Source organism: Malania oleifera, chromosome 2 (assembly GCF_029873635.1).
Source record: "Malania oleifera isolate guangnan ecotype guangnan chromosome 2, ASM2987363v1, whole genome shotgun sequence".
Taxonomy (NCBI): Eukaryota; Viridiplantae; Streptophyta; class Magnoliopsida; order Santalales; family Ximeniaceae; genus Malania; species Malania oleifera.
In genome coordinates this window covers 87004352-87017395 of record NC_080418.1, presented here as the reverse complement: position 1 = coordinate 87017395, position 13044 = coordinate 87004352, and the positions used below count along the sequence as shown (strand labels likewise).

The following is a 13044-nucleotide window of genomic DNA, read 5'->3' as shown; positions in this document are numbered from 1 at the left end:
GAGGAGCTCACCCAAGGAACAAAGGCGGTAGGGATGGCTAAGGATTCAGTAAAATGCATGGTTTTAGACCCTCATTTACCTTTTCTTATTCTCACCTTATTATTTATTTACCCATTGTTATAATTGTTCGAAGCTATGCAAGGTTTGTTCGTCTTTTCAAGAAATACAGGTTAAAACCAAGGAGTTAGGCATGTGAAACACTAAAGGAGTATCTGGAGTACACAATGCTTAAATTTAGAAGTTTAGCCAAGTTCCCAAAGCCTTATATCATCAAAGAAAGGAAAGTTTTTGTCTGACCCAATGATGCGATTAGCAAAGCATAGGGGCGACTTAGTCTTCCATTGTAGACTCCAAAGTTCAGATTGAGATCAAAGTGCTAAAAGGTTTGACCATGTGAACCTCCAGGGCAACCAAATCAAGCTACTGAGCTATAAAAGAGAGCAGAATTACCAAGAACCTTGACGAAGTGTTTGACCAAGAGACCTTGAAGGGCGACTATGTCGAGATCCTAAGATTTCCTAAAGATCGAGATCCTACAAGTCTCGACCATCAACTCGACCAGCAAGACCCTAAGGCACGACGTAGTCAAAGACAACAAAGATTCAAATTCCTGATTTCTTACAAGTCTCAAACAAGGCGCACACAGGGAAGCATAGGAGCGACTTGGTTGACAGTGATGATTTTTACGCGAGATACACTGCAAACTTTCCTAAACCGTGAAACAAATCTTGTAAACCCTATAGCCTATAAGTATTTTCTTGGAATATGAGCTCTGGGTTCCTCTTTGGTCTCTCTTAGGTTAGTGACAGACTTAAGATGTCATTGAGAGCCAAGTTAGATTGGGAGTAGTGTAGAATTCTGGATTGTGTAGGGTGTATTCGACGACCTATGACAACTAGCCGAGCTCTTGTGTTTTCCAGTGTATATTACATGATCGTTCAGTTGTATTTTTTGGAGTGAGTGATAGAAGTTGTGATTTGAAAGGGATGATCTTTTTACACACTTTCTCTTTTACTTCTTTCATTTACTGCTTTCCTTTACTGCTTTCATTTATTGTTTGGATGGTGTTGATGTTTAGTGACAAGATTAGCACCTTTATTGCTTCAGTTAGGTACACGCATTAGGCTACAGTCTCCCATAGAGGTTCTCGTGATTGTTTGTGATAGAGTATACTCCGATTCTTGACCGTGCTCCAGGCGGCTGGTGCACCCTTGCTATTCTATGCCATCGAATGGCTCCTTGGATTTTTTAGCCTGGTTTCAGCTAAATTAGTATGATAAACTCACTGAAATTGGATTGCGTAAAACAACATCAATTTAATCATATCTAAACACTGCTTTCTAGGAGTAGGTTAACTTAGATTTACTTTCTTTCTTTAATTACTTTCCAGTAGTTGGTTAGATTTCACTTATTGAAAAATATCATCTTTTACTTCTCTTTCATACAAGGCTATAGTAAACTAATTTGGAAGTAACTTAATAACTACGCTCTAAGTCCCTGAGGATCAACACTTGACTTCCCCACTTTCTACTGAACTTGGGATTGTTAGGTAGTATAAATTTTACCTTTGGCAGTTAAGGGCCTAAGCCTTGTCGAGCCTACCAAATTTTGGCGCTGTTGCCGGGGACTTGACTACGGTTATAAGCCAACTTCCACTTTGGAGTATTGTTGCCTTGTGTTTTTGACTTGCTCTCCATTTATTTTCATTTTTATTTATTTATTTTCATTTTTGTTTGTTATCACTGAAGTTTTGAATCCTCGTGCTTAAAAGTGTGTATGCTTGGTCTGGATTCTTTAGAACCCGAGATAATTCTCATAGATCCCGAGATTGAAAAATCTCGTAGGTCCTTTAGGAAACCTATCTCGAATCCATAGAAAGCTAAATCATCTTAATTGAAAGTTATGGTCGAACAAAACCCACCGGTTCCCACCGATCAACTCCCGGAACCCCATGCTCCTCACCTACCTGTGGTGGAAGAGCAACCACTTCCGCTGCTTAGGGATTACTTTGTGCCAAATGCATACACACCACCATCCTGCATCCGGTTTGTGGACGTTTAGGCAGTGCAATTCAAGACTAAGACTTCAATCATCTCGATGCTGCCCAACTTTCATGGGAACCCCACCGAAAATCCTTATTAGCATCTAGATGAGCTCTTAGAGATTTGCTCTGCTATCCGCATACCTAATTTTAGTTATGATGCCCTGTGCCTTAGGCTCTTTTTATTCTCTCTAAAGGATAGTGCCAAATATTAGCTGACGTCCTTAGAGCCCAATTCGGTGACCAACTAGGCCACCATGCAGCATGAATTCCTAAAAAAGTACTTCTCAATTGGGAAAACTAACTAGCTGCGAAGGGCAATCACAAGTTCCACACAAATGGATGGGGAGCTTTTCTTTGAGACATGGGAGCGTTTCGGGGACCCACTTCATAAATGCCCATATCATCAGGTCTTCAAGTGGCAATTAGTTCAAACTTTTTACGAAGGGTTAGGTGAGAGAGATAGGTCCATGGTTGATGCATCGTGCAGAGGTACTTTCCTCACAAAGCATGAGATTGAAAACTTGGCTGAAAATTCTCAGCAGCAGATGGTTGCTACTCATAGACCACTCAATCCACACACATCTAAACCTAAGGGAGTTTACGAGTTGGCAACAAGTCAGGACCTAGCCCCTACTTTGCATGCAATATGTAAAAAACTAGACCAGTGTTTGTCCTTAGGACCACAACCAAAGGCCTGTGCAGAGGTTTGTGCTATTTGCTCTAACCCCTCCCATACATGCTATAATTGTCCATATGCGCCTTACTAGCTTGAGCCTATGTAGGAGGAAGTGAAATCCACCCACAATTGGTATGATAGGTTGTCCAATGACCCCTACTCTAATACCTATAACCATGGGTGGAAACAACATCCCAACTTCTCCTGGAGGCTACAAGCTTCAAGTTTTCAAGCCTAAAGACCTCCACAAGCCCCTAATGCTCTGCCTCTGCATCCATACCAAAATTTTCAAAATCATTTTGATTTAGCCAACAGATCTTCAACCGTTCAACAGTTGTTTCCACCTTCGCCGAATTATGACACATTTCAAGAGACGGTACTAAAACCTTTAAGAACATTGAGGATGATCACCAAGCGGATCGACAACTCCTTCACTCTCACTCCCAATCCATTGCGAAGCTAGAAGCCACCTTAGGGCAAGTATTTGCTACCTTGAGTCAAAGAGATGAGGGCAAGTTGTCAAGCTAGCCTGTAGTGAATCCTGAGGGACAATATAGGGTGGAATGTGAATCGAACGTTGATCCCACATCATACCCTGAGCAAGTCAAGGTGGTGACCACTCATTGAAGTGGTAGGATGATAGATATAGAAACCGAGGAGAAATTAGAGAGAGACTGAGAAAGAAAAGGTAGTATCCAATACTGATTCTCGCACCCTATCTTCCTCTAGTTGGGTACATAAACCTTTTAGTCCTACAACTACAACTGGAAGGACCAACCCTCACTTCGCCCCCCATCAGGCTTTTCACGTCCCTTTAGTGACACATCTTGCAGCCCCTCTCGCACCTTTTATATTTAGGGAAGAGGCCTAAACTAAGTCCATTTAGGACATGTTTAAACAAATAAGAATTGACAAGACTCTCCTAGATGACATTAAGAAATCACTTGTGTTCAAAGAGTTCCTTGAGGACTTATCAATGCAGGAGCAAGAGTCAAGAGTGCATATGGATGGTTTGGTTAAGCAGGTTGAGCACATGAGCTCCATGATATTAGGGCACCTCGTGCCTAAGCTAAAAGACCTCGACCCACCCACTGTTTCATGTGTAATTGGCTATTACGACATTGATGGGGCTTTTTAGACTTAGGAGCAAGTGTGAACATCCTTTCATACTTGGCCTATCACCAACTTAACCTTGGGAAGCTGAGGCCGACCCCGATAATAGTCAGTCTTGTTGATTGATCTCTTAAGCAACCCCGGGGTGTGGTAGAAAATGTGGTAGTCAAGGTGGGAGACTTCCATTACCTTGTCAATTTCATAATTTTAGATATGGAATCTTCCACAAATCTTATCCCTTTTCTTCTGGTATGACCATTCCTAACCACAGCCAATGCAAGCATTCAGTGCCGAACAGGGATTATGGACATCTCCTTAGGCCATAGGCAACTTTGGCAGAACATATTTTATGCTCCCCGACATGCACTTTAATTCGTCCAGGCTGTGTACGAGGGCCCGATTGATCAAATTGTTGGTAAGAAGGTTCCCTCAAGTCTGTGGAGGGATCTAGTGGAAGCAACATCTCAGCCTAAGAGCCCCTCTTGATCTAGCTCAGAAGATCCTTACGAACTATGCGCGGAAATACATTATGCGGATCTAGATCTAGAGCAAACGTTGGGGGTATGCCAGCCAAGGTGTAACAAGGAAATGGAGGAGGAAAATTTTTCCTTTGAACTCGGCTAAATTCGAAATGAGTTTAAGGCGTCTAGCTAAAGATGGTAAACTTAGCGCTTCTGGGACGCAACCCTATAATATTTTTATTTTTTGAGTTCATAGGTTGTTTAGGGTAGATTAAGTAGAGTTTAGGGTCCTTAGAATAGGCCTTAGGATAAGCTGGGGGTGCGACCAATGGGATGACTGTCACATATGTAGACAACTAGGTCCAGTCTTTGAATTGTGCTGAAATTCAAAAAAAAAAAAAAAAAAATACTGAGAGGGTCGACCATAATCATGACTAGCACTCGATTGGTGGGCGACCTAGTCAAAAGTTAGGTTTTATACTTAAATTCATGGGGCCAACCAAGGACGCACAACATAAGGACTGGTGCGACATGGTTGAGAATGTCTAGAATTGTTTAAAAACCAAACTCACACCTGACTATTTTTCTCACACCTCTTGTTTCTCTCTGGTCACTTGACCTCAGCCTACTCCGTACTTTTGGCTATTAGGGCATCCCTTGGTTTCTACCCACTATGCCTTCTGGACCACCATCTGGTGCTCTTTCCACACACGGTTGTTCCCCACATACTAATTTATCACCACCTTCACCTTCTTCTTCAATTCCTCAACTATGGGATGAACTCTGCCAACTGTGTCATGAATTTACATTCCTCCAATCCTTCATCCTTGAAACATATGCTACATCATGGGAATAGTTTGATCAAGGTGTTCAGATGATCCTTGCTATCATTTCTTATATTGCCAATGAGGCCACCTTACACCGCTGTTAGGTAGCTGTGACAGCCCCGTCGGCCCCTTCTAGGGTACCACCATCTGCCCCTACTTCACTGGGACCAACTGTGTTGGTTTCCAATGCTTTTTTTAGTCTGGAGGGTGCTCTGTGCACTCATGCTGCAACTTCTGGTGATTTGGGTGACAGTGATTCCGGTAGGGCACCCGGGAATGATTAGGCTAGGGTTGGGATGACCATTTCAGCTTCCTTTTGCATGACCAACTTATGTGTTGTGCTGCTGTGGCACACGGTGTTGTTGACTTTCTGGTCTTTTGTGCTTTAGTGTATTCTTGCATACATGTAGTGATTAGATTATATGTATTTACCGTAGGATCACCATTTGAGCTTCATGACACCATGCAGTGTTTTTACCCATGCTTGGGTTCTATCTTTCTTTCTACACTTTAGGGAGGACACTAAAGTTCTAAGTTGGGGGTAGGGGGTGGCACAATGCATGGCACATTTCATGCACAAAAATGACAAATTTTAAATTTTTGAAGAATTTCTAGTGAACTCTATCTGTCTAGGCCATGCTAACATATATATTATACCCTCTACATACACTTATATAACCTACTGTTACATGCATAGGCTTCTCAGTTACATGATTTTATTATGTTCACTAGCAATGTAGTGCATTAGCTATGTAAAATTTGCATAACTTGGTCGATATCTTGGTATTACTCCAGGTAGTTTAACTAGTGATTTGTTTGGGTTAATACTGATGTGTAAACTCTTTTATTTTCATGGTACTTCATGAGGCTAAAAACACACTTACACATGATTTGCAGCACTTAGGGTTTTTTGAGAGCACTGAGAGAACATCCATAATGACTATGACACCTTGTAAAGTACCGTTTAGCCGTTTGTTCATTTCTCGAGTTGTGACATCAAACTTTGAGTTTATAAAACTCAACCTTCCTTCTTTTGCCAGATTTCCTTTGCCAACTAGTCATTGTTTTTGCATTTACTAGCTTAGAGGTGACATCAAGTAGGGATATATAAATCTAGGTTTTGTAACTTACTCAAGACATGAAGGTTAAGTCACCTCTAGAGACAAACTTTTTCCATGGATTCCTATTCGTGCTACATTCCTATTGGAGATATGAAGACAATATAAAAGTGTAATGATTGTCTTAGCTGACCATGCAAAGAAAGAAAATGAAATAAAAAAATGAGTAGAGGAAATGAAAATAAAAATATACACCTGCTCCAAACAAATATAAAGAGGTTAAGCTAAGGACACGACACCACCATTCTACACGTATGAAGAATCTTCTGCTAACCAATGCACTTGCTAAATTCACACTTAGTCTAGGAATAAGTTCATCTAGGGTGGTCTTGACTGAATGTGGAAAGTAAGTGAGAAGATGCTAGGGTGAAGGATTTGACACCTCAGTAAAGGTTGGATTGCTTTCCTATAAAACTAGTCCACTCCACATTTTTAGCATTAGTTCTTCAAATATGTGGGATGTTTGATCATGACACTCTTCTCACATATGAAAGTGAACCCTTTTTTCTTGAGTGCATTTTGAGGGAATAAACCAGTGAGGTTGAGTCAAGATGACCGTTCTGTAGGTGTCCCAGGGCACTCTGAGTGAGACAAATCATATACCTTACAAATGCCTTGTGAAGTGGCCTATTCATACTTAAATTTACATGCTAATATTAAATCTGAATTATAATCATGGGTTGATTCTATGTGAGTTGTGTCGTGAGATGGTTGTGTATTTTTTAGATTTGCATGATTGAATTGTTGCGGAGTATGTTTATAGTAGAGTCATGTACAAAGGAGCCTGTATGTAATAAGGTTATATCTCTGTATGTAAGAAGGTGTGATTGTGCTGCATGCATTCTCACCTTTTGTTCACTGAACTGGTGTTTGTGGGTATCGCCCTGGAAACCCTTATAAGACTAGAACTCGTCTACTAGGATCAACCTAGTGGTTTAAAGCCTTGTTGCATATGGTAAATGTAATAGTGTTTCCCACGAAAGAGGAGGTAGATAGGCTTATAGAATTTTCTTGGATTTTGATTTACTTGAGGACTAGCAAAGTATAAGTTGGGGTTGTGATAAGTCCCTAAAATGCATGATTTTAGACCCACATTTACCTTTGTTTATTTATTTACCCATTTTTATCATTGTTTGAAGCTATGCAAGGTTTGCTCGTCTTTTCAGGAAATGCATGTTAAAACCAAGGAGTTAGGCATGTGAGATGCTAAAGGAGTATCTAGAGTCCACAAAGGTTAAAGTTAGAAGCTAAGCCAAGCTCCCAAAGCCTCAGATCATCAAAGAAAGGGAAGTCTTTTTCCAACCCAATGACGCGACTAGCAACACATAGGGGCGACTTAGTCTTCCACTGCAAACTCCGAAGTTCACACTGAGATCAAAATGTTGTAAGGTTTGACCAAGTGATCGACCATGTGAACCTTTAGGGTGACCACATCGAGCTATTAAGCCAGAACTGATAGTAGAATTACTAAGAGCCTGGATGAAGCATTCAATCAAGAGACCTTGAAGGGCGACTATGTCGAGATCCTAAGATTTCTTGAAGATCGAGATCCTGCAAGTCTCAACCATCCACTTGACCAGCAAAACCTTGAGGCGCGATGCAATCGAAGACATCAAAGATTTGAATTCCTAATTTCCCACGAGTATCAACCAAGGCGCGCAATAAGGGAAACACGGAAGCGACGTCGACAGCGACGATTTTCTACACGAGATACGCTGCAAACTTTCCTAAACTGTGAAAAAAAACCTTGTAAACCCTAGAGCCTATGAGTATTTCCTTCAAAGATGAGCTTTAGGTTCCTCTTTGGCCTCTCTTAGGTTAGTGACAGACTTAAGATGTCATTGAGAGCCAAGTTAGATTAGGAGTAATGTAGATTTCTAGATTGTGCAAGGTGTATTCGATGACTTGTGAGAACTGGCGGAGCTCTTGTGTTTCTAGTGTATATTACATGATCCTCAAGTTTTATTTTCTAGTGTTAGTGACAGACATTCTGATTGCAAAAGACCGAAGCCTTGGTGAGCCTACCAATGGCCTGAGAGAACGCGCACAGGCCAAAAAGAAGAAATGAGGGAGGAGGGAAAGGAGGGGGAATCGAAGCGGGAGATTGAAAAAAAGGGGAAATTTGCGCGGATACAAGGGTTTTACTCAACTAGAGTATTAGTGAGGGTTTTAAAACTATCACTAATACTGTTAAAAAATTGTCACTAATAGTTAAATAACTAATTTTTATATTTTTAAAATAAAAAATATTATAAGTGACAATATAGAAAAACTGTCACTAAAAACATACTATTAGTGACGGTTGTTCCTAAACCGTTACTAATAATGGACTATTAGTGACTATTTTTAAAAACTGTTACTAATAGTCTGTTTTTATTTAACTATATTAGCGACGGTTTCGTAAACCATCACAAATAATAGAGTATTAGTGACGGTTTTTTTTTACAAACCATCGCTAATATTGTTAGCTAATATTGTTAAATAAATTATTTTTAGATTTTTTAAATAAAACAACACTATTAGCGATGATTTTTTGTAAATCGTTGCTAATAATCACTACGAAAAATCAAGGTATTAGTGAAAGATCAAATTTGTCACTAATACTTGCAAATTCGTCACTAATAGTATTAGTGATGAATTTATAAGTATCAGTGACAGTTTTAAATTAGTTGTTATATCTACGGTTACTACTATCAAATTCGTCACTAATACCCTACTATTAGTGACGAATTTGAATCCTTCACTAATAATTAAAAAATTAAAAAAAATTAATACTAATTTTTTTTAATCATCAATTTCTGTAAAAATCTGTAATTATATTTTCGCATACATAACCTGGAATCATAATTACTACAAAATTCATAAATTATTCAAAATTTCAAATTCAAATGCAAATTCAATTAAAAGAAAGAAATTACATATGCTCAGATAACAAAAAAAAAAAAAAAATACAAAACATTCAAAATTCAAATACAAATACATTATACAAATTCAAATTAAAATACAGAAATTCCATTTGTTCAAATAACAATAAAAATTATAAAAAAAATAATCAAAAATTGCATCCGACGACTGTAGTGCATGCATGACATCGTGCTGATGTTATGATAGCCGCGAATCCTACAAATTAAGAATCATAAAAACACATTAGTATACAAATGGAGAGTAGAATGGAGAGCCGACACTCAATATAATCAGGAATAAAAATATAGAGAGTGTGTTGTACAATAATTTTCAATCCTAAACAAATAAATGAAATGAATGTGAATGACATATGTATGAATATATATAATTGCATACATCAAACCACACACGTAAACACTTTAACTCATTCTCAAAACAGAATATCCCTGGCGGTGGACGAATGATAATACTTATCTATAATTAAAAGCAAATGATATGTCATGTATGTTAATAGATGCAAATTTAGGACTTAATGAAATGAATTTTCGTTTAACTTTCACTCATCCTTTCAAAAATATTTTAACATTCATTTTATAATAATTATCTTTATACATAGTTTTTTTTTTGGGAAAATTTAACGAAATTTCGATAGCATGCCGTCTGTAAATTGAACATTTTCCCATAAAACCTGTAGCTAAATCATGGTTGTTTTCACAAAATAAAATATTTCAAGCATGCAACAACCTAAATCCACTACCGTATGCAATTCACAATATACTGCATCAGCTATGCAGTTGGTGTTCAACACAAGCATGTAATAATGTCTTTGGACAAAATAAAATTTAATATTGAGTACGGTTTATATTTAGACAAATTTAAATCCTAACCCTAAAGTTCTTGTTTTGAAATATAATATTTTTTTTTTCAAAAATATTGTCAAATTTAAATTTACTTAAATTCAAATTAATTTTAAGATAACTATTAATTATTTTTATTTATATTCATATAGATTTAAATAAAAATCAGAACTTCAAGTTGGTATACATAGGAAAAATATTTATGACTTTTTTTTTTTGTGCAAAACTAATTTATTTTAAGGATAATTAAAATAAATTCATCACTCTTATTATTTTAAAAAAAAGACACCCTTTTAAGTGTTTTTTTCTTTTTGGGCAGCACCCTTTAGGTAAGCATAGATGAACTGAGAACATTGCAAAGGGCAACTAACCTTTTGAGAAGAGGACAAAATTAGAAATTATAGCATTCACGAAAATTTTAAAGGCGATACCAATCAATACATGACGAAATTCATTTCAGTAAGATGAAAAAAAAAAAAAATCAAGTGGAGCCACGCAAAAACAGACATGTTGACACTAGAAAATAGATATGGACTCCAATCTACTACGGCATGAACAAGGATCTCCATATGGCTGTGTTTTAATTCTAAAAATTTACTCTTTTAGTGTAACTAAATTTCACTTTTGGAGGGAAAAACAATAGAAAAAGGAGCGGGTGGGCTGAATGGACATCTTAAACCTAATGTATGGTATTATGAGGGTTCAAGATTTCAAAAAACTTATTTCCATTCAATCAGTGCACAATCATGCAGAAGATACAACAATAATAGATGATTGAGCATTAGTGCAACCTTTTTCTGGCGAGAAGGGGAGAGGGTTTCGGGAGGCACGGATCATCTTAGTTGAACTATCAATTTCTTAAATATATGTAATCACTGGAAGACACCAAGCAAACTTGATTACAAATAACAATGGCTGAGAATAAGCAAAAGATACACAAAAATGCAAATGTGAAAAATAAAAAGACTCCAATCGCATGAACTCAATATCGCTTTATTTAATGAGGAATTCATCATGAAATAGAAAGTCACAAGAAATTCAGTATCCTTTGCATCTCATGTTCCTATAATTACCAACATGTTTTGACACAGTTGATGGTAACACAATGGATGATAAGCGGGTGCTCAAAAGTTAGAAGGACAAAGATATTATGTTCAAATCCATATCTATGTTGCCACCAAAAACCTGGACAATTTGCCCTTGTATATCAGAGGAGATACAACAAAGACTGACACACAATATGGTAAATAGTTGGGTAAGAGATTAAGATGGATGCAGATAAAAATTATTCTTTGTTCTATTTTTATTTTGTCAAACAAGAGAATATCAGAAGATATGAGACATGAAGCATTATATGGATTAAAGATATGCCTACAGGCTGCATTTTGCATTCTATGCGGATCAAAGTTATTTTGTGTTTCTCTGATGAGAATTTGCACCATCAATACGAACAGAAATATCATCTAGATCAGTCAAATATTGTATGGTTCCAAATGAATGCATTTTTATCTATTACCACAAGAGCATTTAATACCATAATAATTAATGGAATTGAGAATTTCTTTTCTCCTATTTTATATCGTTTCACATAGTATGAATTCACTCACTGACACCATTTTTTAACTATATCCCCCATCACAAGCTCCCATCTCAATGGTGTTTTGATTTTCATGTTAGGGCCTCAACTTCCTTGTATGCAAAGATTATTGTCCATCTATTTCCCTGGAAAGAAGTTTTCCAAATAGCCCAATTTTTTTGCTAGATATTTTTGGTTCTATCTCTAGGTTATTTCTATGTTAAGCTCATATCTTTTTTCCAAGCCATTTGTGCAAGTTTCAAGAATTATCAATTAGATACCAAATCGGGCCAACATATAAAAACAGTTTAATCCACTTTACCATTTGTTCCTGAATCTGATGGTACACATTTATCAGTATCATTGGCTTTGGTGCTCCCACAAGCAGACAGTTTTGATGCCCTCTCAATACGCTTAGACTTGTAGGGAGCTATATTGTGGGTACCAAGCTGGGGAGACCCTAATAAATCATTCTCAATGCATTCATACCTGCATGTTGTTATTTAAGCACATGAATCTCAAATGCATAAATAAATAAATAAAAGATTCAAAATTTTTCATAGCCATACCGACATTTTCTTGCAAAGAGAATCAACGATGACAGACAAATTGATGACTTGCATCCTTATGTTCATAACTTTATCCACAGTAAATTGATCAAATGGCTCCCCTAAACACGTGGAGAGAATCTCAACATTTGCCTCAAGCTGCTGTTGCTGGTCCTCAAACGAATGTTGTTTAGTTCCCCTCTCCTCATTCGTCACCTCATCCTTAAATAGATCATCTCCAAACACGTAACATGCAAACGAATATGAATATGGAAGAATACGCCTTGATCTGAAGAGTCTATTGAGCCCATTTGTTACCCAACTAAAATCTCTGAGAGATGATTCTTTCTCTTCTGAATTTGACACCTTCTCTTAGATGGTCTCCTTCAATTCACTTTCAAGCTTAAAAGAATTCGTATAGGCTTTCTAACGATTGTGATAGTGCAGATATCGATAAAGATCCCACTTCGCACGTTAGATATGGAAAAAATATATATACATGTAGCGCAAATTGCTCAAACCTGCTAAGAAATAAATAAGAATCTTTAGATTCATGCGCTCCCAATAATCATCTAAGAGAAGACACAATTCCTACTTGGAAAAAACAGGGGGAAAAAGAAAACAAAATAAAAATTGTAAAAACAAGACTCAAATATATAACAGTGCATGGAATTTATCCAGATCCAAGAGTATAGTAACAATAAAGGCCCATGATGAAATGTTTAAGACTATTGGAAATCATAAATACTCTATCCCATAGCATAAATAAACATTCGAGTCACATTATACGAGGAAATACAAAAATATAAATATCTTTGCATCAGATAAAAAATATTTCCAAACATAATATCTATTGATCTTGCAGAAATAATTCGGCAACTGAATTCTACAACCATAATTGAACTTCATCATTAAATTAT

At 37.2% G+C, this 13044-nt stretch overlaps 1 non-coding gene across 1 annotated transcript; it reads right to left on the bottom strand.

Moving 5' to 3' along the window:
* Positions 1–2347: 2347 nt before the first annotated feature.
* On the bottom strand, positions 2348–2453 carry LOC131149981 (small nucleolar RNA R71). The gene has a single exon (XR_009135369.1). It is a non-coding gene; the product is annotated as a small nucleolar RNA R71 (small nucleolar RNA).
* Between the last annotated feature and the right edge of the window lie 10591 nt (positions 2454–13044).